Source organism: Mus caroli, chromosome 18 (assembly GCF_900094665.2).
Source record: "Mus caroli chromosome 18, CAROLI_EIJ_v1.1, whole genome shotgun sequence".
NCBI classification, from domain to species: Eukaryota; Metazoa; Chordata; class Mammalia; order Rodentia; family Muridae; genus Mus; species Mus caroli.
Genome location: NC_034587.1, coordinates 79040344 through 79066795, shown reverse-complemented (window position 1 = coordinate 79066795; position 26452 = coordinate 79040344). Strand labels below are relative to the sequence as shown.

Genomic DNA, 26452 nt, shown 5'->3' with positions numbered 1-26452 from the left:
ATGTCTTCAAAGCAAAGTCTATCTTTATCCCCCAAGCAATAAGACCCCAAGTACAGCTGTCAATCAGTTACTCTGGTTCAATAATTAAAACGTGTGTATAGCTTCGGTTACTTCCCCTGGACTACAGCACTTGAATCTGCTCACTGCCAGGCAAGGAAATTATACAGAAGAGGCAAAGCCCACATCACAGCCTTCTGAGGACATGGCCCCAGCTCCCTCTCAGCTACCACAATTCCTTTCACTCAAAAATAGGACACAGCCCACTCTCTTAAGCTCCAATGCAGACATCTTAAAGTGTATTAAACAAAGTGCCTTTCAAATGAATATGAAAGGTTTCTGCCCCGAGTGATTAACAGGAAGCCTACAGTCCTGCTTGCCACGAACCCTCCAAAACCAGTCAGGGTTTGTCTAAGAAAGGGATGTTATCATCAGAACACTTTAATTTATTATGGTGTTGATGTCCCATCTGACCAGCAGATCCTAAGGCAATTGAATAACCATAAATTTCACATGACTAGTTAGAAACAGCCTGAGCTCTTGAGCCCCCAGATGTGCAGCCAACAGAGGGTGGCTAGCTCTGGAGAGTTAAATCATTTTCAAGACCAGAACCCAGTGATGAAGCCTAAAGTCCCAGAGACTTGGGGATTTCTGAATGCAGGAAGCAATCAAACAAGGTCTCTCCACTCTCCAGCGAGGACACCAGGAAACAGTTTCCTTTGAAACAGAAAAGTCCATTGACTACATTAGCATATGTGCTGACTGGCACCTTCTGTCCTCCATGAGCAATGTACACTTGGCCTTGGTGACCCCACCTGAATACCAGCCAGTCTCACGTTTAAAAGCCTAGCGAGTTTTCTCAACACTGACTCTATGCTTCCAGGAGATTATAAACAGAGTTCCAGGCCATTTCAGCAGCATTTCACTTATCAAAACAAGCGCTACAGTGATTGATACAGGCAGCAATGGAACTTGACCCTCAGTCAAAACAATAAACCTGCGGATGAGAACATCTGCATTTACAAGCGTGAAGAACTGGTAACCAACAGTCCCATCCAAGAGCAGGGCACAGCCCCACAACCAGGAAGTAAATCGCATTTTGCCTTGAAGACAGGATAAAATTGTACCAGCCAAACTGGAGGGTCTGAAAACTACCCAATATTTCTGTCTGTGCCCATGGAGTGTGCACCTGCCCTGTGGTGCTCACTAAATGAGTCTCTGCTCCTTTTCTTCCTAAAGGTCTTCCCTCCCACCTGCTGTCTTCACAGTGTGGCCTGTTGTGACGTGTCCCCTATTCCCTTCTCATTCCCAGCAGCTGAAGAGGAATGACACACCGCTAGAAAACCACATCGGAAGGACGAGGGCCCTGCAACGTTGGCACACCCCTGGCTGGGCAGGGGAGCAGAGGCATCCGGGAAACTTCAGCACCCTCAGATGTGCTTGCCTCACCCGCTCCAGAGCAACGCCTCTGACACGGTTACCTGGACAACCCTGTGGCCGGCCAGGTGATGGAGCTGGTACCCTGTTAAAGATTAACGACGCGCTTTGTTCCCTCATCCTTCTGAGAAAACACAGTGGTCTGCCAGCCTTGTAAGTCAACAGCCATGCTTCAGGTGGGCAGGTCTGACGTGGGGAAAATCCCGTGAGCTCTTCTGACCCTGGCTGCAGAGTCGGCTCATCATCTACCTGAACAATGTTTCATAGAGAGGTGGATTATCCCTCCCTGGGCTTGCCACCAGGTCTATCTCGAGCCCAGACAACGCTGTCAATCACTCTTTTCATTAACACAATGCTCATGTGGTGAGAGTCACAGAAACACACCAAAGTACAAACGTATAAATAACAACGACTTTAATGAGGGCAGTCACGTTCCTCTACTTTTTTAACGAGTGCCATTTTTATCAGCACCACAATGAACTGAGCTAACCAGCCCGCTAAGTACCACTTTTTAACCTATGAAAATAAGTGACTCACATTACAGTTTATACTAAACTGGGTACTAAATTATCATTAGATGGTAGAGAACACACACCCATCTCTGATCCATACCTTTTTCCGGCAAAATACGAGATAAAAACTAATTCATCTCAAACTGCAAAATCACCCTTGGGATTCCTCAATCTAGCACTGTGTGTATGGCGAGTGTTTGAAAATCCAGGGCGGTTTGGGTGTCTGAATACAGGGGACAACACTGTGATCATGGGAGGTGGATGCTCCAGGACGACACAGAGGCACCTGTTGCACACACAACTGCTCTACGAAAACAGGAGCACCCTGCTGTACACCCACCATCCCTCAAGGCGATAAGAGCAACCAGTGAAAAATGATTCTCTCCTTCCACGAAACGGCTTTTGAGACTCCAACCCAGGCTTAGTGAAGCCGTTTACCCACTGAGTAACCCAGCAGGCCCTCGTGTAGATGATTAAAAAACATCCTGAATGTATTAAAATTTTTAAAACATTGTTAACTTTGCCCAATTCTCTTTTGATGTGATTATAAGCGTTCTGTCTTAATGAGTGGCAAGCCGTACACAGACAGCAACCAAGCAGACCAAACTCTATCTAAGGCCTATCTCTAAACAGCCTCTGGACCAAGAACAGCTTGGACATGTGTGATGGCTGAAAAAAAAAAAATAACAAGCTCTACTGTGTGAGATAGCAAATTATATGAAATAAAAAAAAAAGCCTCTTACTATCTGTTACTATGAAATGCCATCTATGGCTGGCATTTGGAGGATTTGAGACTTTTCTTTTTAAAGAAGTATTTATTTTTGTATGTATATGAGTACACATACAAAAATGTGTAGCTATCTCCAGACACACCAGAAGAGGGCATCAGATCCCCTTACAGATGGTTGTGAGCCACCATGTGGTTGCTGGGAATTGAACTCAGGACCTCTGGAAGAGCAGTNTGTCCATAGCAAAGGGGTTTTAAGTGGTGATACTTGCCCTCTAAGGCTTTGGTGCCTCAAGGCCAAGACATCTTTACCAACCCAAATGGCTTATCTGTAGAAAATGTGTGCTGGGCTGGGGGCATGGCTCAGTGGGTAAGTATACTCGCTCTGCAAGCTTGAGGACCCAAGTTCAAATCCCTAACAGGGAGGGAAGGAGGGAGAAAAAGAACAAAAAAAAAAGAAAAGAAAACAATCAAGGCACGGCTACACATGCCTGTAACCCAACACACACACACACACACACACACACACACACACACTGATAAGGAGGGAGGGAGGAGAACGGACAATCCTTCCCCCGATGTGGCATCTATAGACTTGAGGGCCCCACTAGGGAGGATGAGTCTCCAGGCTCCCTCTCAGCCCCCTGGAGCATGAAGCCAATAGGACAAAAGGACACAGGCATGGCCAATGGCCCCAGATGGCTAGAGCCCCAAGGCCCTCCTGCACTGAGTCTTCCTTAGACCATCCTGGTAACTACACAAGGCTCACACTTATGTCCAGACCTAGTCAGAGGACATAACATCGAGCCAAACTCAGGTGAGCTGCTATAAGCATCCTGCAGACTCTTGGGAAGAATTCACCTGTAGGAATGGCGCCCAAAGTGCTACGACTTCAAATGTCTAAGACCAAGATGTGAATCAATTCTACAGTAATTTCAACAGGCTTAGAGTTGGGGAGGGAGGGTCACAAACCAAGGGCAGCTGCCGCCCGGGTCGCCTGACCAGAGGAGTCAGCTACGAGCTTCATTAAGGGCTCTACTTTTCATGCCTCCACGTGAAAAGAAGCAGAAAGCACCGCCAACTTCCCAAGGCTGTTCTAAATATTAACTAATGCATGTGGCTCTCACAACAGGGCCATGTTCAGAGCAGGCACCTGATGACCATGAAAGGACACAGACTCATCTGGGGACAGGTTATCCAGGCTTTCGTCAATGTAAGTCTATTATAAATAATCAGTAACTCAGCCAGCAAGGATGCTTGCCACCGAGCTCGACAACCTGAGTTCAAGCCACAGGACCCATGTGCTGGAAGAAGAGAACTAACTCCCCCAGTGTGATCTCTGACCTCCACACGTGTGCTGTGGTACACTCTGGCCTCTGCACACGCACAGTCAGTAAGCAATCAGCAGGTGCTAAGGCACTGTAGTTTGTTCCTATGACCTCGGCGTTTTGGTATCTATGTAGCCAGAAGTAATCACCTAGGTAGCATGTGCACTGACGGTCACTGAGCGGCAAAGTCTGCAAAAAATCAACAGCATTGGAGCTAATGGGAGAGCGCCCTGTGTCACCAACAGGAGAGAGCTGTGTGTCACCAATGGGAGAGTGCCCTGTGTCACCAACAGGAGAGAGCTGTGTGTCTCCAATGGGAGAGCGCCCTGTGTCACCAACAGGAGAGGGCTGTGTGTCTCCAATGGGAGAGCTCCCTGGGTCACCAACAGGAGAGAGCTGTGTGTCACCAATGGGAGAGCGCCCTGTGTCACCAACAGGAGAGGGCTGTGTGTCACCAATGGGAGAGCGCCCTGTGTCACCAACAGGAGAGGACTGTGTGTCTCCAATGGGAGAGCACCCTGGGTCACCAACAGGAGAGAGCTGTGTGTCACCAATGGGAGAGCGCCCTGTGTCACCAACAGGAGAGAGCTGTGTGTCACCAATGGGAGAGCGCCCTGTGTCAGACACTGAAAAAGAACGATCTCTCCAGGAAGCACCCTAGTGGTTTCCCAGAATAATTAATGCAACATATAAATCATCATGTTGCGCTCTTTATTTTGGTTGCCAGAGAGCTCTGATCCTAAATTCTGGCTTATGTGTCCCCCTGGGGGAAGTCTTGAGGTCTGCATGTATATCTCAGATCCCCTCCATCATGAACAATTAATTACTCCATGTCCTGCCTCTTATTTGTACTTTGTGACAGATTGGATGTGTGACCTTAAGTGCTCTCAGCCTTTAGTGGCAACAGAAATAAATGCAAACTGCTAATACCAATGTGAAAGTCACGGGGTGTCAATCACCCCATACTCAGAGGGGTGGCAGCCTCACCAGCGCCTACAGGAGAAGCACCCTTGCGGTGACACGAACACAGTCAAGGTGTGCAGTGCTCAGTTTACACTGGCCATGGCGTATCTTGAGAAGTTTTTAGGAAGTTAGCAAAATGATCCAGTATATGGCCAGCAAAATGGCTCAAAAGGTGAAGACATTTGCCAACGTTGATGCCCAGAACCCATGTACTAACTCCTGCTTGTTGTCTACTAACCTCCGCATATGCATCACAGTAAGCATATGTCCTCGCACACAGAAACTAAACAACGAGGCTGGAGAGATGGCTCAGCAGTTAAGAATACCTGCTGCTCTTTTAGAGGATCGGAGTTCAACTCCCACTTTCGGCCAAGCAGCTCACAGCCGCCTGTCACTCCAGCCCAAGGGTTTCAACACCGTCTTCTAGATTCCATGGAAACCCTCAACCACATGCACACACCCACACAAACACACACACACGTGATTAAATAAATAGACAAAGTTACTGGGCACAGAGTTTCAGGTAAACAATGACAACCTAATCCTCTTCGGAAAATGAACATCATTCTAAGTTTGAAAGTCAGCCTGGACATCTTTCCTCCTCTCAGAGAAAACCTAGCCCGACTGGCGAGGTCTGTTAAAGGGACCCCACAGACAGCGGTAGGCGGTTATGCTTCTTTCCCAATAAAGCAAAACGAAGCAGCACTGGCTATGGAGGACCCAGGAGCCAGGAGTCTAGCAGCCATTAATGATCACAATGAGCCAGCCAGACATCAACTAGGGCACACAAGACAAAAAAAAAAAAAAAAAGTGCTACAGTCCAGTGGGCTACCAATGCAGGTCTCTCGGCTGAATAGCAAAGAGAAAGGACCTGCTCTGCTTCTGGGCTCTCCTCCTTCCCATGACATCGCTCCTTTCTTGCTATCCTGTCTGTGTATGCCCAGCTGAGCTCAGAGGCCAGTGCCCTCCACATACTGGTGAGCTCTCCATCCCGGCCACCCCTGGTACAATGCCCCCACTAGCTTGCCCCCAACCAGACCTCTTTGCCACTGCCTTCAGGACCTGCTCACCTGTTCCTACCTGATGACACCAGCTGTGGACACAGGGCGCTGACTGTAACAGCAGAATGGCTGCAGGCTCTTCTGACACCTCTCCTAATCTTCTGGCGATTCTTTTCTTCTAGGGTTTCTTTATGCGATGCCAATAACTTGCTTACAAGACATGATGATTCTAGGTACTATTAGTTCTAAACTTACCAAATGAAAGGGGCCCTGGGTTTTATCTCAGTGCTGGGGGAAATGAGATCTGGAGAAGGCTCAGCTGATAAAGTACTTGTCATGCACACGTAAGGATCTGAGCCCAGATCCCCAGTGCCCACAGAAAAACTGATAGTTTGTGTTTATAATCCCCGTGCTGGAGCGAGGGACACAAGCAGATTCTTGGAGCTTAGGGGACAGCCAACCTAACCTCACTGTTCACAAACACCCACACGCACATGTGCACACAATCACATGAACACACACAGTGCTACTGGGATTGGTAGCTACCACTGGATTTCCTTGAAAAATCTACACCTTTGTCCACAGGGCAGCTTGGAAACTATGCTGACAGCTGGCTGGCCGGGAGGTGGGCCTCTCTGCTTCCTCCAGGACAGCAGTCTGCCAGTGGCCTCAGATGGTGACAACTGGCCCCGTTCTTACACAAACACTTCACTGTGGAGATGCAAATACTGAATCGACACTTTTTCCACCGGTTTGGAGCTAGCTCTGAGCACCACAGGTGAGCTGAGAGGTGCTCTATCAACCTTGCTTAGTAACTGATCATTTGCCAGCTCGGTGCTGAGTCAGCAGACTCCTTAACGGCCTTGTCCTCTGGGCGGGCTTTGAGCACACCTAGCTGCGTGTACTCAGTGCCAATATCCTGGAAAGAAAAGCAACCCAGTGCTAAGAACCCAGGCCAAGCCCTACCCCATCTATGGCCTTGCCCGAGTGACCAGATTTTCCTGCAATTCAGCACATACAGAGCTGCAGGTTCACCCCCTCCCCCCAAATCACCGACCTCTAAGTCAACTAGATACAGTAAAGTCCAAACAGAAATTAACAAAGAAATGCAAATGACCGTGAAAGCAGTACCCTGGTGTACAGTGAGACCAGTCTCAAAAGAAAACAAAAAGAAACAAGGGAGGGAGAGTGGGTAGGAGGGAGGGATGTGGGAGGGAGGGATGGAAGAGGGAAAAGAAAAAAGAAAAGAAAAGCCACGCTAGAGTCACCTTAGCCAGCTCAGAACGAGGCTTCCAGTTGTTAACTTACCCCCTAGGACTGGAGCACAACCCAGTGGCAGGACGCGTATCTCCCATCCTCAGAGCTGCAGAAGGACTAATTACAGCCCACCCCTGTGTAAGCACCTAAGGAAGCCTGTCTGAGCCAAAAGATGTAATGCACTTTCTAAAATGGGTGACTGTTCTCGCAGACAGCAGGACTGAATGCCTACACCACATGTTCCAGCTGCCCCTGCATGTGTGCCCCGCAACAGCAACACACTGCACAATCAGATCCCAAGTTCCAGCTGAGACGGACACTTTAGAATGTGTGTGGGTTGGGAACAGGAACCGCTCCTTAAAGTTAACAACATTCAGGACAGCCTACAATCTTCCACCAACCTAGAAAACAGGTGATAAGCCCGTCTACCAGTAAAACCATTAACGTGCTCTGCCTTTCTGTCACCAGGGTAATTCACAGAGGCTAATTTTAATCCTACCACTAATCCCGTGATTCCACGGAACCGTCCCCAGGTTCGCGTTGCTATGGAGAGTGCTCATAGCCCAGACGCCACTTACTGTCAGTCTTAGGACCAAGACCATCCTTCTCCCCTCTCAATCTTTTGTTCAGGGAAAAGTCATTTCTGGGGAAAGGAAGACAATCCGGTGCCTGGGTCATGTGCTGCCCTCATCACAATGGCCATTATGGCTTCACGCCAGGTACTTCTCCAGGAAAGAATGCTGTCATCATGTTAATGGGTCATGCGAAGGACACGGTAAGTACTAGTACGACTGGAAGATCCATCTGGATCTTGAGGATATAATTATCAATAGATGATGGCATTTTTCTCAGACTGTTACAGAAATACTAAGTCACTGGTCATCTCAGTGTGACGTGTGTGCAAGGCAAGGCACGGTTCCACTGTTCAAACTCTGGGCAGTGCACAACCTACAGAGCGCACGGTGCATGGCTTGGGGGCACAAATGTGACCAAGCGTATGTGTCTACTTCTTTCCTTTAAACAGGGAAACCAGGAAATGAAGGATAATGAAGCCATCTGAGAAGACAACAGTGTCCAGAGGCTCTGGGGCCCTGGGGCAGCACAGCTCCACATTGGTCAGGAATGGAGGTCAATGGTGACAAGGCAGGTGGATGCCCTCCTGAATCATCTCAGAATGCAAATCTCTCGTGAATTAAATACAGTCTAACCACCGAAACCCCCAGCTAGAGGGTGCAGACAAGACCGTCAGAAGCCAAACACCAACTCCACATGTATATAATTCCACAACAGCTCAGAACTTCAGTAAAACTAGGACACTCTGAGTCTATGAAGTCATCAGTATACTCAGGAAGCCATGAATAGAGCAGGCTACTTAGTGGATCACCTTGGGGCAGCAGGGTTGGGGGGTGTGGGGGAACTAAGCCCTTAAGATGGGGGGGGGGGTTACACACATTTTGAGCTCTGGGTTAAAAATCACAGAAATAGTAAGGAACTAGAGTTCTCTTTCTGACCGGCAGATCTTTAGGCTTACCCCCAAGGATAAGTCTTAACCACTCCTGTCTAACTCTCGGGTTTTCTAAATCTGTATAGTCACTCCACACTTAATGGCAAACTATTTCCCATAAACACAAGTCTCGCTCACCACTCATAAATACCACTGAAGAAGCTGCTGAGGCCACAGCCACCTCTGGGCACAACTTCCAATGCATCACTGCCTGTACTCAATTTCAAAGAACATTCTCGAACGCCAAAGTAAATCAATGTCCAGCCCAGCTCTAGTCAGCTCACGCAATATAGGTTAAACAGAACCATATGGTAAAGACAGACGCATGTTGCCCTCCGCTGAAACAAAGGACAAAAATTCCTAGACAAATTGTCCCTTCCCCTTTCACATGGGAGGAGGAGGGGATAATTGGAGGGACTTCTGAAGTACTAAGCATTCAGGGCTGGGGCAGGTTCAACGGAGTGCCTCCATGTTTGAGTCTCCGTCTAGGTCTGGAAAAGTAACACCATATTGCAATCTCTAGGCGTCACCTCCGCCTAGGCAGGAGGAGGGCAGGCCAGCTGTGTGCAGGAGGCCCTGGCATCATCTGGTCCCCAGGGTATGAGAGGCATCAAGAGACAAGTCTACCTGTTCCGAAGGAATAAAACACCTGCTCAGCTCAGCTTGGAAATAAAACAGTAAGACACGGGTCTACCTCCTCCCACGGCCACAGAGACAGTCAGAACTCCGCCATTACAGACTGTATGGAAAAATAAAAAGAGTTCGGACTGTAGCAACTTCATTAAATTCCTGACTCAAAACACCCAGAGAAAAACAACCTCCCAGAAAGAGCACAGCCTGGAAAAGGGGGACATCTGATGAAACTGCTTCTCAGGTTATTTTTTTTTCCCTCTGTTCTCCAGTTTTGTGTCTTACTCATTACTTAACATATATTTACATGCCTGCTTTCTAAAAATAGCTCTAGCTCTAATTACCCTGCTTAGTAATTTCCAGGACCATTTGGGCTGAAGACTAAATGCCAGATCTTTCCTGAAAAACTACTTTTAAGGCATGTAGAGAGAGGCACAAAATTATACTTCTTGACAATTCCGATGTGTGCCCGGGGAAGCAGCCCCTTCCACACAAACACCGCCGCTCCCAATCTGGCAGGGAAGGCCACAGCTGCCAGCGTCACGTGTAGGCAGATGCAGAGGATAAAGGAGGCAAAGAGGGCAGTTGCAACTGCCAATTTCCCCCAATCCTTCGGAAATATACCTCGTTTACCTCAAGAGATAGGACAGGACATTTACAGTCCCAGAAATGTACTCATATGCCCTAAGTATATCTCCTTGGAATAAAATTACTTTAAAGTAGAGGGTTGTTTGTTTGTTTGTTTGTTTTTGTTTTCATAGGTTTGGATAAACATTCCAGATCCACAATGTCTCCCTTCACGTGTCCTTCCATAAAGTTAATTTTATTAATAAATTCGCCAGAAAAAAATAGAAACACTAGATAGGATTCCTTTCTTAAATTGGGTTTCTGGTAATTTTCAAAAATTCTAGAAAATTCTGAAATAATCATAGCTGGCTTCCAATAACAAAAAGACTCCCGCCCACCCTCCTGGGCAGGACAGGAGAGGAAGGGTGCTCTCTCAGAACAGATAAGAAAAAGGTCTTACCTCCCGCCCAGCCTGCTAGTGAGAGAAAGAAGGATGAGGGCCAGGGCCTGAGCGGAAAGCTGCCCCTCCGACGCCCCCTGATACTCTACACCCTGAACAGGTGGCTGCTTCTACACTCAGACACTCCCAGGCAGTCTGGTGCAGAGGGGCTGGGATCGGGGCCCCGCAGGACCAGTCAGAGCCAAAGCGGACAAGAGTAAAACCCTACCCACTGCCCCTGAGCATCTCCAGGGTCCACATTCACACCTGCCTCTCGGCTTCTCCAAGTTCCTCCCAGTCAGGGACGCACACAGCTTCGGATTCCAGAAGCCCCTTCTTCCTTCCTCGGGCTGCACAACAGCCCTACATCCTGAAGCTGGGCTTGCTGGGAAAACGCAGCTCCCGAGGAGCTGCAGTTCCCAGCAGCACCAGAGGGGTCGCTCGCCTGCCCTGCCAGCTCCGGAGTAATGAAATTAGTCCCTCATGCTTCCACGTGAATAAATCTGGAAGCTAAGGTCAGAGATGCCGAATTGTAAGCAGCCTGGAGAAGCCTAGTGAAGCACCAAGCAAAACTCCGGTGGACTACAACGCAGCTGGGGGGTCGAGGCAGGGTGGGGGCGGCATACTCAGGAAGATGGGGAGGGAAGGGATTTCCCCGAAGTTTCCAGAACTTGAGGGTGGGGGGGGGATAACAAAGAGATCCATTTTTAAAAGAACAGCATCAGGTTAGCTTGTCCCAAGCACTGAAACATAAAAACACGAATTTGGTAAGCTGTGCTTTTGAGGAAGGAATGATAATCCCAGGTTCAAAAGTTTATAAATTAAATACCTAACTAACTGTGTTTTCTCCTTTCGTCCACGGGTTCTATTAACTGGGATCAAGTCCACATGCAGCGCTAACAGCAATGTGGGCGATTCGGGATAAATATGGCCAGTCGAAAAAACCAAAGTGAAAACTGATAGGTCCCCTGAACAGTGACAGCCATGTTTGCTTTGGTTGTGGACCTAGTGATTGTATAAGCAAAAGGTTTCTTATAGTGTGCCACAATTAACACCTGTCCTTTTCTCCTAAATTGAAAGTCCAGTGTGAAAGAAACAGCAGCGAGGTGACCAGGCGACCCTCTAAAGGAGCAACATTATAATAGGAGAGCATGCAGGCTAGGGCATGCTCCCTCCTACTGCCCAACAGAATCAGCTTACATTTCGGCTCCTATTTCCATGGCCTTAAGGTATAACGCAGCTGAAATTCTACACACAACCTCCAGTCCCACTCAATGCCACTCCCACAAAATTCTTTTTCAAAGATTCCTTCTGGTAAATTGTGAATAAGGCCAAAACATATCCTGGAGTATGAATACACACACACACACAAAAAAAAAAATCTACAACAACCCCTTAAACTCAGGACTGGTTTTTCGAGAAGGGAGCCATGACTAAACACTTAAGTTACCAGCTTCCCCCAGTGGAAGACTGGGAGCCATCTGTTTGAGTATTCCCCACTTCAAAGTATGCTTAAAGAATCTTTTTCTCTTTCACATAATTGTTGCTAAACTTAATCACATCAACTGCCCCACTTATAAAACTCAGATATCTTCTGGTAGGAAGCAGTAAGACAAACGGAGCTAAAAGTTTCACTTATGAAAGTGGAGAGACACAGTGTGGCCCGGTGGGGGGTGGGGTGGGGAGGGGGTAGTTGCTTCTCTCAGTCCACTCTAATGGTGTCTCTGGGACTCCGTGGGAAGTGAAGAAATAGATAAGATTTCAACATCCCCGGAAATCTTTTAAAGGTACTTTAGTTGCCACTACAAGGCGTTTACAAGTAAGTGTTCAGAAACTGCCAAAGTGAGCTACCACGAGGTCTTATTGGCAATTAGTTATCACACACACACATACTAAAGTTAAAGTTTGGGGCCCTAGGGTGATTTTATGCATTACATTTTTAAAAGCCCAGCACAGCAAATAATCAAGATTCCCTTCTTGTCCACTTTTGGGAGCAGTGAGCAGCCAAAGAGCAAGCTACTGGGTTTTGTTTCCTTTTGGAAAGGCATGCCTTGCTTCTCTAGCAAGCTTTATTACAGACCCACTGGGATGGCCTCTCTTTTTGAATGCTAATGTACTCTGAGGGCTTCAGTATTAGCAAGTGTAAGGAAACAAAGTTCTCCTAATGAACTAAGAAAATATTGGACATGTATTTATCTTAACACATCAGGATTTTAATTTGATTATCAAAACAGTGTGGGAGCCTTCCCTTGAGCTCAGTTTATCACAGAGCCCATTCGAGATGGCTATGGGGTCACTCTCGTGGAACTAAAGCTGTCTCCATCCAGTGACCTAACTCACACCCCTGACACCAGGGCAGCTCAACTCCATCTCTAATTTTGCTGGGGGGGGGGGAGGGGACCCTTAGATTAACGCACAACAGTACTGAGGTATATTTAATTCTCGCCGGGTCTGTGTAAATAAAAATACACAGCTATTTTGACTCAACAATTGAAGAATGCGAGGAATAAATGAGTGATAAAAAGAAAAGGTCTCTTGTGTCCGGGGCAGTAGCGAGTATCATATCAAATAACAGGCATGCCTAGTTCCTTAAAGTAACACATTCCAAACCGAAATACTCCAATCATATTAATAGGGAGGTTTAAAAACGTAATCTGGAAAGATCCTGCTGGGGAGCTATCCTCTTTGCTTCTACGCCGGTCAACGCACATCAATTTTTAAATTACATTTAATCAACATTCAAGACTTAATGGTAGGTTCACCGGGACGTGACTTTCTACTGTACCTTTAATTAAGACGCCGTCTAAAGTTCCTTCCGAGACTTGCTGGTTAAGTGGACACCGCGAGTGGACCAGAGGTTCAAGCACTCGGTTCTTTGTTACTCAATGGACACCCTGGGAGGCCCGCCCCAGCCCAAGGGCACATCTGGGCTTCTAGAAATAACCCAATGTCCATTCGGGCCTCCTCTGCACCCAGGCATCGATTAGGTCTCACGCGTAGACCACAGAGCCCCCCCTTTCCCCCGGAGCCGCCAGCACTCCGTACCCACCGGCCACTCCCGCCCCGGAGAAGCAGGGCCCAACTCAGGTGTGGAGACTTACATAACCGCCCCCCAGAGGGGGCGCGTCTCCCCTCCCCACCCACCTCCAACAGAACAAAGTGAAGTTTAAAATAGAAACCAATTACCTGGCCTGCCCGCGGTGCTGGGCCGCGAAGCCCCGCCGCGCCTCTGTAACCCACCCCCCCGCCCGGCCGGGCCACCCCTCCCCGCCCACGCTCGCCCACGCCGCTGCCCCCACGAGTTCGCCGCCCCTCCCCCCACTCCCCCCGTGCCCACGCCCCGCCCCTACGGCCCGCGCCCCCACGGCCCGCACGGACCCCCAAGCCTTTGTTACGGTGCGAAGTTGGGCTTGCGGGTCCCCGTCTCTTTCACTTCTTGGGTTACAGTGAAGGCGTGTGACGTCCGTTCCACATGACGGGGGCGGGGGGCGGGCGCCCGAGAAGAGGGGGCGGCCGACCGGGGCCTCCCCTTCAGCGCCCCGCCCACGGCCCGCCCCCCGCAGCCCGAAGCCCAGCAACAAGCGGCCGCCGCCCCCGCCCCGGGGACAGGCAGGTGGGTGTCCCGCCCCCAGCAGCACGCCACGCCTCTAGGGCGGGCAGGTGGTGCCCTGCCCCCGCGCAACCTCCCCCCCTCCACACCCTCCACCCCCACCCCTCACCAGCCACCCAGTCCCACGCCCCCCCAGCGGCGCCGGGCGGCCGGGACACACAGAAATAGGAATGATTTAATGCAACGACATACCCATTCCTCAAGCCGCGGGCTTGCAGAGATTGGAGAGAGGGCCGAAAGGGGTGGCGATCCGGTTGGGTGGAAACGGCCCGCGTAGGAGGAGATACGCGAACTGACAACACCTAGTAACCAAGTGGGAACTCTCGGGGCGGGGGCACCCTCGAGGTGACCTCGGTGCACGCAGACACTGCAGACCTGGTGTGGACACTGTGCCTTCCAAGGTCTGTGGTCCCCATAGGGGTCTCTAGAAAGGGAGGCGCACGCGTGTATTTAACCCCACACTGCATCTTCACCACCACCACCACCCCTAGTGAATCACAAGGCAGACCACCGAGCTCCAAAGGCCCAGCATTGAAACACAAACTAGGCAGTCCAGGTCCGGCGCGTTCAGGTCCCGAAGTGAGTCCTATCTCTACGGACGTTCCTAAGTGGAGCGGATTCAGACAGTGGTGTGGCCCGTGACACTCTGCCAGTGAATGTACCCATTGTGCGGAGCAGTCGCGGCTAGGGCGCAGCACTGGTAAGACCAATGAACACCGAACTTCCATTAACCATAAACAGCTCGCGTTCTAGAATGTACCATGGACTATGTATCACTCCCCTTGAGAGAATGAAATTGGAAGTTGGGAGAACAACGGTGCCCTTCACTTTTATATGGAGTTAATATCCCTTTTCAACAACCCGACCTCTGCATGTTTGCTATCCGCAAGTGGCCACGACGCGACTCCACCGGAGCCTGGAACCAGGCGGATAAAACTGCTCCTGGGTTCCCAATGTCTGAGAAGTGTTATCAATCGTTCCTCTTTCCTTTCCATGTGGCAGGTTTCGACTTGAATCCGAAAGTGTCTCTACTGCCCAGTCTTCGCAGGAAGACGTTGGGAGGGGGCAGGGTCTCCACTTGGACTGCTGCGTGCGCATCTAGCTGGACAGACTTGGATAAAAGCGTGTCCACGTCTACAGCACACATCTGTGCAAATGCGGGAGCCTGCGGATGCGCGCGTCTGGCCCGACTCTGGGCCGATACACGGGCGCGTGGTCGCGCGTGCGCGCGCTCACACACACACCCCAAATTACCTCCGGGATAGAGAAAGCTGCTGCGGATTGGCCGACAGAGCCGTCACTCAAACCCAGGGGGCAGGGAGACTTTGCAAGGCAGTTTCTTTTCTCTTTCCCCTCCGTGCCGTTCCATTTAATGGTAAAACAACAGCAGAGCTTTGAAAAGTTAGCCATCTATGCAGAGTCTGTCTCCCTAACGAGGCCGGAGTCAGAGAATACCATTTAAATATATCCCGTACTTCCACAATGGACAAAAAGGGAAATGGGCAGCTAGAACAGGGAGCCCAGAGTAGGGGGGGGGGGTCAGTCATCCGGGCGGGTAGACTCGGAGTAGAGTTGTTCTCAACACCCCAAAAAGGACTTTAACCTTTGAGTGATTTAATAATTAAAAATTGTTTTCACGACTCAGATTAAAACAAATGTTCGGTCCTAATTTTTAGAGTCGTTATTTTATTATTTAAGCTTGCTGAAGCAAGCATGTTTCCTTAAGAAAGAACTGACCTATTTTTGGCTGGAGATAAACGATCATGTTAACAGATGTTAATCTTGTAATCTGTTTTTCCTGTAAAGCACTTCACATACCCGGCCTTCAAGACCTTAAAAATAACATCTTTTCCAAAAAGACCTGACGTCACAATCCACTCTCTGGAGGGAATAATCACACTCCCCTCCAGTTCTTTTTCTCCTGCAATGATTTCAAAGACATTAAATCTTTTTCACTTTATAAGTGCCGATTTGTTCTGCCTCAACTCCCACAGGCTTTTATTTGCATTTCAAATTCCACAGGTTACACCAGTCGCCTTTTCAGAAATATGTAAACCAACAACGAAGCAGTAAATGGCTTTTTGTGCATCTGGATTAAATAAGACACCGAATGAATATATTTCAAAAGAGGGGCCGAGCAAGTTGATCTGTGCTCACCCAGAAACCAAGTGACTCTTGATCAGCAAGCCAGGCAATGAGGTAGCTACACACAGCCCCGAAGCTGGGGGTTGGGGGAACTGGGCAGGTCGGCTGTGCAGAGCTTGTTAACGCTGGTGATGGATGCGGCTGACTTACAGACCCACATTTTTCGGGTAAAAGGCTGGTTCTCTGGAGACCTAATTGCAGATTAGGGATCCACTGGCTTCCCGACTCACAAAGCCTGATACTCATCGCACACCGACTTTCCTCCATGAACCGCTGGCTTAAAGACCCCACTGGCCTGGCTTTTGACAAACTTATTCAGACAAAGTTTCTTTAAAACTTCACGAGGCGGTTTAATCTAAATACTGATCTTAACTATTCGGTATGTTCTCCCTGGAAATGGCAGAGGAGGCGCCTTTCCAACCCCTACCCCACCCCCGCAGCATACACCCCACTGCGTTCTTCTCTTTCACACACCCGGGTGTGAAATTCGTGTGTATGTGTGTATGTACAAATATACACACATCTATGGTTATCAATAAATCCCCCACCCCCACTCTGCCATGGCCCAGCAAGGCAAATCGCAATTCTGTGGAGTCCCCGCCGCGCTTCCTAGCCCACTCCGAGTCACTTCCAGAACCTCGCCCCCGCCCCCACCCCTACGCGAACTTCCCTTTCTAGAGATCCCACTTCTTCAGTGCTGGGGGTCACTCAAATCTCCACGCTGACGGGCAGGAGTCCGGGGAGGGGACAGTGAGAACACCCACCACCACCACCATCACCACCACCACCAAACACAAATACGCAAACACGTCCCCTAGGCAGCGGCGCTCTGTGCCCACAGGCATCGATCCCCTCCGCCAAACCCTTAATAATTGAAACGGCTCCTTCGGCCCCGCCGCCCATCACCCACCTTCATTAGCCAGAGCGTTTTACTTTAAAGTAAGGCAATTTGCTCTTTGTCTCCTAATGGATGAGAGCGCATCCGAGCTCCCCTCCTCCCGCGTCGCCTTTGACGAAGTGTACAAAGCCAGAGCCTCTTCCGCGCTCCCACCCCGGCCCCCACCCCGCCCCTCCACTGCGGTAAAAGCCACCTCCCGGGCGTTCTCCCTGCTGCCCGAAGTTTCATCTTCTCCTCTCCTGGAATTGCAGAGCGGAGTAACTATCAACACAGAAAGCCAAGTCGCCCTCCTGGCGCCAGAGACCTTCTACAGGGCGCGCCCCCTGCCCAGCGCGCCCCCACCCCACGGGGCACAGCAGGGTCTTATGCACATAGTGGGTCCCGACCTTCCCGGCCTTGCTAGTCGGTCCTCCCCCATCTGAGCCAGGAAGCCCCCCTCCCTACGGCCCCTACCTTGGCGGGGAGGCGGCGGGCCCCAGGAGGAGGACGCGCACGCCCCGCGCATCTGAAGGTGAAGCAGAGCGCCCGCGGCGCGGAGCCGAGCGCTGCTCTAGACCGACCGCGCCAGCTGCGCCCTGGCGCGGGGGACGCGCGAGGACGCGCGGGACCCGCCACGCGCCCGGCCCCCCTCCGCGCGCCGCGCGCGCGCCCGGGACGCACCGGCCCCGCGGGGGCCCAGGCGCCAGCAGGGCTCCGAGGGACTGCACTGTGCAGTGAAGGGGACCCGGCGTCCACGGCCTGAGCAGGCCCGAGGCTTCCCCCAGCCCGGGAATGGTCTGCCCTGTAGGAAACGCACACGCTCCACTATTGTCTCATCAGCACAAAGTTCTGCCACACTGCGGAGAAAGTCTGGAGGCTCACGATGACTCAGACCTAGATAATTCCTCCCCTAATAGCCCTGAATCACGACGTCGGCGGCTAGTGGTCGCCCCTCTGCTTAAGGTCTCAGGTTGCCGAAGCTCCCGTTCCTGAAGGCTGTTTACGCGCGCACACCACACACACACACACACACACACACACACATACGTGCAGAGGTGCTTGGGATGCGTGTCCTGCCAACTTAAGCACCTGGACGCTGAGCCTCGAGCCCACACCAAACGGTGTTCACCCTGCCTGCAACCTCAGAAGTGCGCGTGTCCCCTGAACTTCACGGGAGCGAGTCTGGGAGTCCGCATGCTTTGGGAAGAACAGGACAGCTCTGGGGCAGAGTGGAGCTTGGACTCGTTTATCATCGTGGCTGTTTACTTGTGTCTTCAAAGTTCGCCTCATTTTGCTTTGGTTCTGAAAACTTCATTTGCACCCCCCACCCTCACCCTACCCTATAACTACCCTCCGTGGGTCGTAGTTAGTGACAATATATTGAGTCTATGAATCAAAATCTTGATTTGACTCCCCAAAGCTTTCTTGGTACTTGGCAGGGAGGGGCTGAGGGAGGGGGGAGGGGAGCTGGAGCAGAAGGAGGAGAGAGGAGGAGGGGCCGGGGAGCGCGCCCCGCGATCCGCGGTGACGTAGGCCAGGGGAGCTGTGGCCTGCGGAGGGGCACTATCTTCTCCCACCAGGCTCTTGGCCATATTGTTCGTCTGCTGAGCGTGATAACTCCGCAGTGGAGATGCATTCGGGTCAAGACGCCCGAGTTGGCTCTGCCGAACAATCAGCGCCAAGATCCGGGCGGTTACCTTTCGCGGTGGCTTTTCCTCGTGCTTACCCTCGCTGCTCGTGCAGCTCGGGGGCCCTCCCTGGCCACTGGTTTTGCAATAGAAACTCCTGTGCGGACGAGCTGCAAAGGGCGGCGCTTGTACCCTGGCAGAGCTGGCAATCGGGCGGGGGCCTGGCTGAGAGTGAGATGTTTCCGTGTGCATGCGTGTGTTTCCGCCGAGGAGGGGGCGCAGAGGGAGGAGGCCCGCGAGGAACGGCCCTCGAATCATAAAATGTAAGCTCCGTGTGATTAATGGTCGGCACTAATTTGGAAAGCAGGCATGTTAAAGGTCACGGCCAATTGTTGCTAGTTTCAGCCTGAATGCTTAAGTGGGATGTATTCCTTAACAATCACATTTTAGTCTGATTCACAGAAAACTATTGAAGTGCCCACAATTCATGACAATACCCAATGAAAATTCATAAGAAAAGCGTCACCCAATTCAGCTAATGACATTATAAATAGCATGTGTAGATGTTACATGTGTGTGCACAATCTCCAACACAGATTCAAAAATTCATAGCATATTTTTAATTGAAGCTTTTGGGGGGGGGGGTGTTGTATTTTTAAATCGATACTCATCCATAGTAAAACCCAGATAGAAGCAAGAGGCTTCTCTCTGCCTAGTTTTTCTAGTTTCCAACTACAGATTGCATTAATAATTTCCATGTGTTGAAAAATTGACAAGTTGAAGCAATAAGCAATAAGAGAAAGAAAATTTAAAAGAAAAAAAAAAAACCTGCTCAACATATAAGTCTATCATCTTCATGGCTTGCCTCCTTTTCTCCAGTCAGCCAGAGAGCTTCCTCCAGTCACTCCCGTGCGACTGTGTTCATTGCTCCTCTGTCTACAATAATATTGTGCTTTCAGATGGGTTTCTTGCACAACCCTGGACAATACATTCGAAATCTGAGAGTGAAATCTGATAGATGGGCAAGAGTCAGATTCTGGTGCCCATGTGACAAACCTAGAAAAGGCAGCCTGAAGGCGGTGGGTTTGTTACTAAGTGGAAATGCATTTTACCATGCTTAAGCCTCGGTCATTGTTTATTGTCAGAAAACCAGTGCTAGATTGCTCTGCACACAGAGAACAATGGTATAAAAATGAATTTGAGAGGGTTCTCATGCTATTGGTGCAACCATACTGCAGCTGTTCTGTATCCGCAAGTATCTTTAAACAAAACAAAAAAGCCCTTCATGATTTATACAGCAAGGTACAAACCCCTAGGATTTCTTGGGGGTGTGGACCCCCTCCTGTTCTGAAAGGTTTATTTAAATTAGAATATTCAAGCCAAGCAAAGCCACAATGTTAATGGTTAGTATTTGGATATTTATACAGTTAAACTGTCTGATCCTTCTGGCTGACAACACAGGAGCATGAAGAGAGCACTAACTCCCCTCTGCTGCTGCCTAAAGAGTGATTGGCTCAGGGTTTGAATCTCTGCTCCTTCTAGTGATTTGATGGGGAAGCTGTGTTCCCTGATCTGGGATGTTTAGATAAGAAATGTTCTTAAGGGGTTCCAATAAAGAGGAGCTAAGAGTAAAAGGCTTGTCTCCGCGCCCCCAGAAAAGGCCTTGCCTGTCAGAAAGCCTGAAGTGAAACTGTGTTAAAACATGAAAGCCACAGCAAACTACCAGGATATACTAGGCATACAAACTCAAAATATAAGCCCAGTGAGGGGAGGGGACCACACGTGTAAATATTAATCCTATCTCTCTTCAAATTCATTAAGACTGTGAATTATAGCTTAGAAAGGAGACTAGTGCATTTCCCGAACTAACTTAAGTATACAAAGGGAATGTCTAAAGGCAGAAATTCAAAGGGAACACACTCTAAATTTTATTTATATCACCCACAGGTATTTCTAGGTGTATCGGGTGAGGCTCCGGGTTAAACTGGTTAGGAATGTGAAACATTTTGTGTAGAAATGGAAATTCTGTGTTTGCTGTTGTCCAAAAAATAGGGCCTCAATCCTAATTTAGCTTTCTTTTGAAAAGTCTTCCCTTCCCATGGAGTCTAAAGAACTCAGATTTCTCCCTATTGAGAATACAGATGAAGGGAATGATGGGGCCTCCTCACCTTGGAGGTGTTAGTAGGAAGTTAACCCAAGGTGACCCCTTGGAGGAAGGTGCTGCTGTGCCTCTGGGCTGAAAGTCAATCATCCCGAAATGCTTAACACACATGAGCCTAGGCCGATGGCATGGGATGCCTCTCATCTTGGTTTAGGGCTATCTCCGTTCTCTTGAATTTTCATTCTATTTAAGGATGACTAATAGAAAAGAAGCCATACACACACACACAAGCACACACACAGCCACCTCTGATGTCTGATGGATGGGAACTGTAGCCAGATAGTCCCGTGTTTACACTGAGAAGGTCCTGACTAAAGGCAGTCTTCTGTGGTCATTGATGTACCCGATAATTCAGGGTCAGTGATCCAATCGAAGTTGAGATCTTCATGTTCTTTCAAACACTTTGAAAACTTGCTCATCCCTCTTCCACAGCTAAGCCCGAGGATTCTGTACAGTCTGTGCCCATGTCTTCCATGACAAGAATGATTTACTCAGTTTTTCCCCCAGTGCAGAAATCTTAAGAATTTTCTCACAGACTCATCATTTTAAGAATCTTTCCTTTGTCCCCTGCTTCCCGCCCCCCCCCAGTTGAAGTACAAACAAACAAACAAAATAAACTCTAAAATTCTTCACACTGGCTCATGTACTGTTCTTCCTAACACACAGGTTTTCTTTCACTGATTTTTGCTGTTTTGTATCTTTGGGGGTACAACAACAGGTAGTGTTAACAAATAGCACCTTTGGATCCCAGAGCCACAAATGGTATGGAGTTGCCCTGACTGGTTAAGCCAGGCAGCTACATTTTCTCACTATTTGCAGGTTTTGGTGGCTTCACAGCAGGTAGACGACCCTCGGGTCTGTTCCTAATTTCATCCTAACTAAAAGGCCCAGCAACAGCTGGCTTCAGAATGGCTGATGCAGATCTCCACAGATGTGGGCCATAATGGTTTGAAGAATAAAAGGAACGGGGCCACGGAGTAGAATTCATTTAAGGAGAGACAAATTCAATAAGCGTCCCCTTCTGAAAGGGTCCCTATGTTTGAGAAAGAGGGGCTGTTTTCCTTACTAACTTCTCTCATAATCTCACACAGCATGTTAATTTCTTAGCAGGCAGGTTGTGGCCTATTAACACCACACATCCTAACAGCAGCAAAACTCTCAACCGTCTCAGCCCCCCAAATCTCATTAGATGTTGCCACGCATATCTGATTGCGTGTGCGAGTCGACGGGAACTTTCCCAACAATACTGGGAAGAAAAGGAGGGAAGCGGCCATGTCTCCTTCATCCTGGTAGCTGAGCACAGCCTTACTGAAAGGGGAAGAAACTGAAAGGCCCTTCTCTGAGAAGTGATAGGGTTTAAAAGACAGCAGCAGGCTGTCACAGGGCTCAGTAGGGGGAAAGTCAGTTATCACAGGATCTAGGAGACTTTGCCAGATCTGGGACTCCCAGGGCCATTGTGTTAATAGACTAGGTACAGTAACTAGGAGGTCTCAATAACAAAAGAAAATGGACGGTTTAAACCAGTTTTAAAGGTACAACCAGTACATTTTCACAAAGTCCTGTGAGTATCTTGGCAATGTGTGCCTGGAACTTTTTCATTATTCCTACAGAAACTGCAAGCTATTAAACACTTCGGTCCTCCCCTCCCCTCCCCCCCTCCCGGCCGCTGGCATTCACCACCCTACTTTCTGTCTCTGCATTTGACTACTCTGGGGACCTGGATCCTCCAGTACTTGTCTTTTTCAACAAGTATAATCTCACCTCCCTCATGTCCTCGAGGCTAATCCGTGTTAGAGAATATAGCTGGGTGTAATTTTGCTTCCTTCAAGAAAGACAGAAGTGGGCTGGAGATGAAGGTTCCTGGTAAATGCCTGGCCACATGGCTGGCTGGCAGGCGCACACACACACACACACACACACACACACACACACACATACACACAGCCTTGATTCAATTATCAACACTGGGAGAAATAATTATAAATGGAAGCCAGTAATTTGAAAAAGCAATAATAAACGTGTTAATGAAATGACGAGAACTTCACTAAAAACAGACCTCAGGAATTTTTCTGTGACCCACAATGATGGATTCCCCTCTGGCTGACTCAGTGTTTGCAAGCCTTGTAAGCAGCAGCAGGAATCCAGCAGCTCCTCTTCCTACCCTGTGGTACCAGCAGGCCTGCGTCGTCTACACAGAGCCAAGGAGAGGGCTGCTTTGAGTCAAACCCTCTCTGGTATAGAATTCTTAACAGTTTATGGAAGACTTACGAACAACTTCTTTTAAAATAAAATCTCACTCACAACCTGCCAAAAGCAAGGTAGAAAATTTGAGGAAATGTGCTAAAGCAGATAAACATAAAGGAACTGAGAAATTAACAGACGTTGGGGGCGCATTGACAAATGCAGCTGAGGTCTAAGTGATGTCAAGCCTTCTGGCCCCAAGGAAGAACCTTGAGTTAGAGCTGCTGTCTCTGCAGCCTGAGTCCAGCCTGGTCTCTGGTCAGTGGAGAAGTGCTCTACGTTCACATGGATGGTGGTGTTTCAGGGCGTACCCCAAAGGCACGAGCTCAAATTTGGGGGTCCACAAGGAATCTTTCAGAGATGCATGCTTTGATCTCTACCGTGTCAACAATGCACAGGCTCTCACTTTCAATTGCGGTCCTTGTGACAGCATTACGGGGTGAATGGGAAATGTGGAGGACATGTATTAGATGGTTAAAAGTTTGTCTAGCAAACACTTTCGCAGAATTTCATGCTGGCAGTCATCGTTTAAACAAGATCATCAGAGCAGACACAAGGAGCGGAGATGCGGAGGCCAAAGCTGGAAGATCAAAGTTCAAAGCCACCCTGGGCTACCTGGAACAACCTTGTTTTAAAAACAAAACAACAACAAAAAAAATCATATAATAATTAATTAATCAGTTAATAATAATAAATGAGTATCATACCAAAAGTGTAAGTAAATATTTGTTATTTTTCCACAACTGTACATTTGTTCATTGATTCCACATTTATTTCTTGAAGCCAGGCATTAAATCAGAGTGCTAATTTAAAAACAGAATTGATTGCGTGCTTATTATCCCATAACCTGCAGCCTGTGGGCCATATGTGCCAAGAACAGCTATGAATCCAACCCAACATGTAATTGTTAATTTCAAACATTATGAGTTTTGTGTGTGTGATTTTTCCCCCCTAGGTCAACTGTACAGTTCTTAGCTGATGTCAAAAGGTTGCTTCTACCTGATGAAAATCTCATAAGCAATTTTATTTTGTGCCATTTACTCTGGTACAGTAACTTAGGAGGAAGAGGGTATAGTTAGCCCATTTGTCAGATGCCAACAGAGAGGCTCCGAGTTCACCCAGGAGACCAGTGGGGAGAGCTGGCAAGCAGCCGGGTGGAGGGGGAATGCAGCAGCCTTGGACACAGTGGAAACCTCTCACCTGACAGAAACTGCAGCCTTGCTAGTGAAACAGCAATTTTGTAAAGGACAAAGCCAGAAGTAGATTTTCTCACGACAGTCGCAAACTCCATAGCTACAGTTATTCTATTATTTATTTATTTATTTATTTATTAGTCATCTGCACTTATAAAAATTCTGTGATGTCTTTTCTGAATCCCATCCATACCCCAGGTATGTCACCCACGTGTGCTGCCATCGTTTTCACTTTATCATCCCTTTGCACCCCTGTTGTACAAGGAACAACCCCTGTTGTACTGTGTACAACGAGGCGTGGGGACACACAACTGTAATCCCAGCACTCAGAGCGCTGAGGCAGGAGGATGGTGAGCTTACAGCAGCCTGGGCTACCTAGTAAGAACCTGTCTCAAATTTTAAATGAACAAAACATATATATCTATATAAACCCAGAAAGAAATCAGGCCAAGAAATAATTAGAGAAAGTGAATGAAACAGGGTAAGGTATGGACTCAGCCAGGGTTAGCACAAGACAGGCCGGCAGGTTACAGATAATGGAAATTTCCTCTTCGCTTCTAGCTAGTGTGCAAAGCCAAGATGGAAGCACATTTTTTACAAGATGCACACTGCCTATGAACCAAGGCTCTGTGGGCTGAATGCCCAGGGCTCTTACGGAAGGGGAAGACTCCTACTTTTTTTTTCCCCTCATGATTGTGTAGAGGCAAAATAATCGACTTACAATTTAGCAAAAATGTATACTGACTATGTAAAAAGTGGGACTCACTATGAACAAGAAATGTAACTGTCTAGCAGAACAAAGGGAACTGAGAGGAGGGGGAGGGAGTGTCAGGGAGGGGTGGGGCATATGCTCAAGTACCTTATATGCTTGTATCAAAGTGTCCTTATGAAGCCCCGGCCCCTGCACAATTAATATTTGCCAAATAAAATTTTTATTGCACTTACCCATTCATCTTTGAAGAGGGAGTAGTGTGCTTTCCAGAGGTAGCTCAAGTATGGGGGGTCAGAACACAACTGGGGTTGGGGGGGTTCTCTCAGACTCAGGTCTTCAGGCATAGTGGCAAGCACCGTCACTTGCTGAGTCATTCAGTGTCCTGAAAATTATATCATTCGAAATAAAAGGAAAGCAAATGTGACAATCAGTTACGGTTGTTTTCAGGGTATGTCAGCATGGAGACAGGTCGTTCTTAAGAGCATAGATCCCTCCCCAGGTAGTAGCTAATGCAGCCAATATTAGTAAACTGCATTATAATGTAAGATGTCTGAAAATACCTGGAAGCCTAAGAATACTCTCTTAGATTGCAATAATGCTCTGCCAACGTGAATCGCTTTTGAAATCATTCCTGTTTTCCCTGGTGACGTTTTTTTTGTTTTGCCTATTTTTATAGAACACTGTTGGTACAGACCTAGGCTTGTGTCCCTAAGCACAGATGTGCGCGCGCAGGCACACACACACACACACACACACTGCATCCATGTTCCCTGTGTGAGGCCCTGCCCCTTTCTCTGAGGACCTGCCCAGGGAGAGCCTGCACGGGCTGAGCTTACGTCCCGGCAGACTCCAGCAGGGAAGCTTCCTCCGGGTACGTCAGCACTTTTGACTTCATGCAGTTAATTCCAGGGCTGACCAGCTTGGCCTCTTGCCTCTCCAGCCGCTCCTGGGTGTGCAGAACATGAGGCCTTCGAGTAACTGCTATCCGGGCAGGCTCCAGAGGAACACTTTTCCTTCTTTATTTCCTGTGGCTTAAACCCTTCGGCTTCTAGAAAGCCTTTATTTAAAATAAATACAGAAGAGATGTGCTTCGCTGTGAGCTATAATACAAAACAATCCTCCACTGAGTGCTGAACTCTGTTCAAACAAAGTTCACGGATGGGCTGACAAATTTACAAAAGCCAGGGACCCCAGAGAGGAGGGGCTGCCCCTCAGCCGGGTCTCCCTGCAGTGCTGGGCTGGCCTGTCACCAGGCGCCAGGGGGAGGGGCTGCGCAGTTGTGGGGGGGGGGGAGGGCTTTGAGTTGCGATATGGGCCCAAAGTAGGGGAACTGGCAATGTGAAAGGAAGCCTTAAACCGAAGTGGTGGTCTCTGTGCCCCTTGTTCCCAGAGAGTAAATTACCAGCTCCAGCAGGGTGGAAATGAGACCCTTCTGCTTTCCAGCCCCTCCCCCGCAACCTTTTTTTTAAAGCTGCAGTTGAGCTGCTGCAGTTGTTAGCACAGGGAGGGGGTGGTGCGTTCTG

General features: G+C 48.9%; 1 protein-coding gene and 1 long non-coding RNA gene across 7 annotated transcripts in view; both read right to left on the bottom strand.

The window, feature by feature from the left end:
- The window catches only part of Znf516 (zinc finger protein 516), an 89773-nt gene extending 72240 nt beyond the window's left edge, over positions 1–17533 (bottom strand). Inside the window, exon 1 of one of the 6 annotated variants that reach the window (XM_029471882.1) lies at positions 17469–17533. The gene's annotated coding sequence lies outside the window, so the exon portion shown is untranslated. Of the gene's footprint in view, positions 1–7800; positions 8439–10629; positions 11205–13548; positions 13584–13740; positions 13843–17027; positions 17089–17468 lie in introns of those variants that run through there. The other 5 variants (XM_029471883.1, XM_021150987.2, XM_021150988.2 and 2 more) reach the window with 5 other exon arrangements.
- Positions 17534–22822: 5289 nt separating this feature from the next.
- LOC110284991 lies at positions 22823–26176 on the bottom strand. Its single transcript, XR_002377010.2, has 3 exons — positions 25766–26176; positions 25163–25311; positions 22823–23649 (listed from the first exon to the last, which is right to left on the bottom strand). It is a non-coding gene; the product is annotated as an uncharacterized LOC110284991 (long non-coding RNA).
- Between the last annotated feature and the right edge of the window lie 276 nt (positions 26177–26452).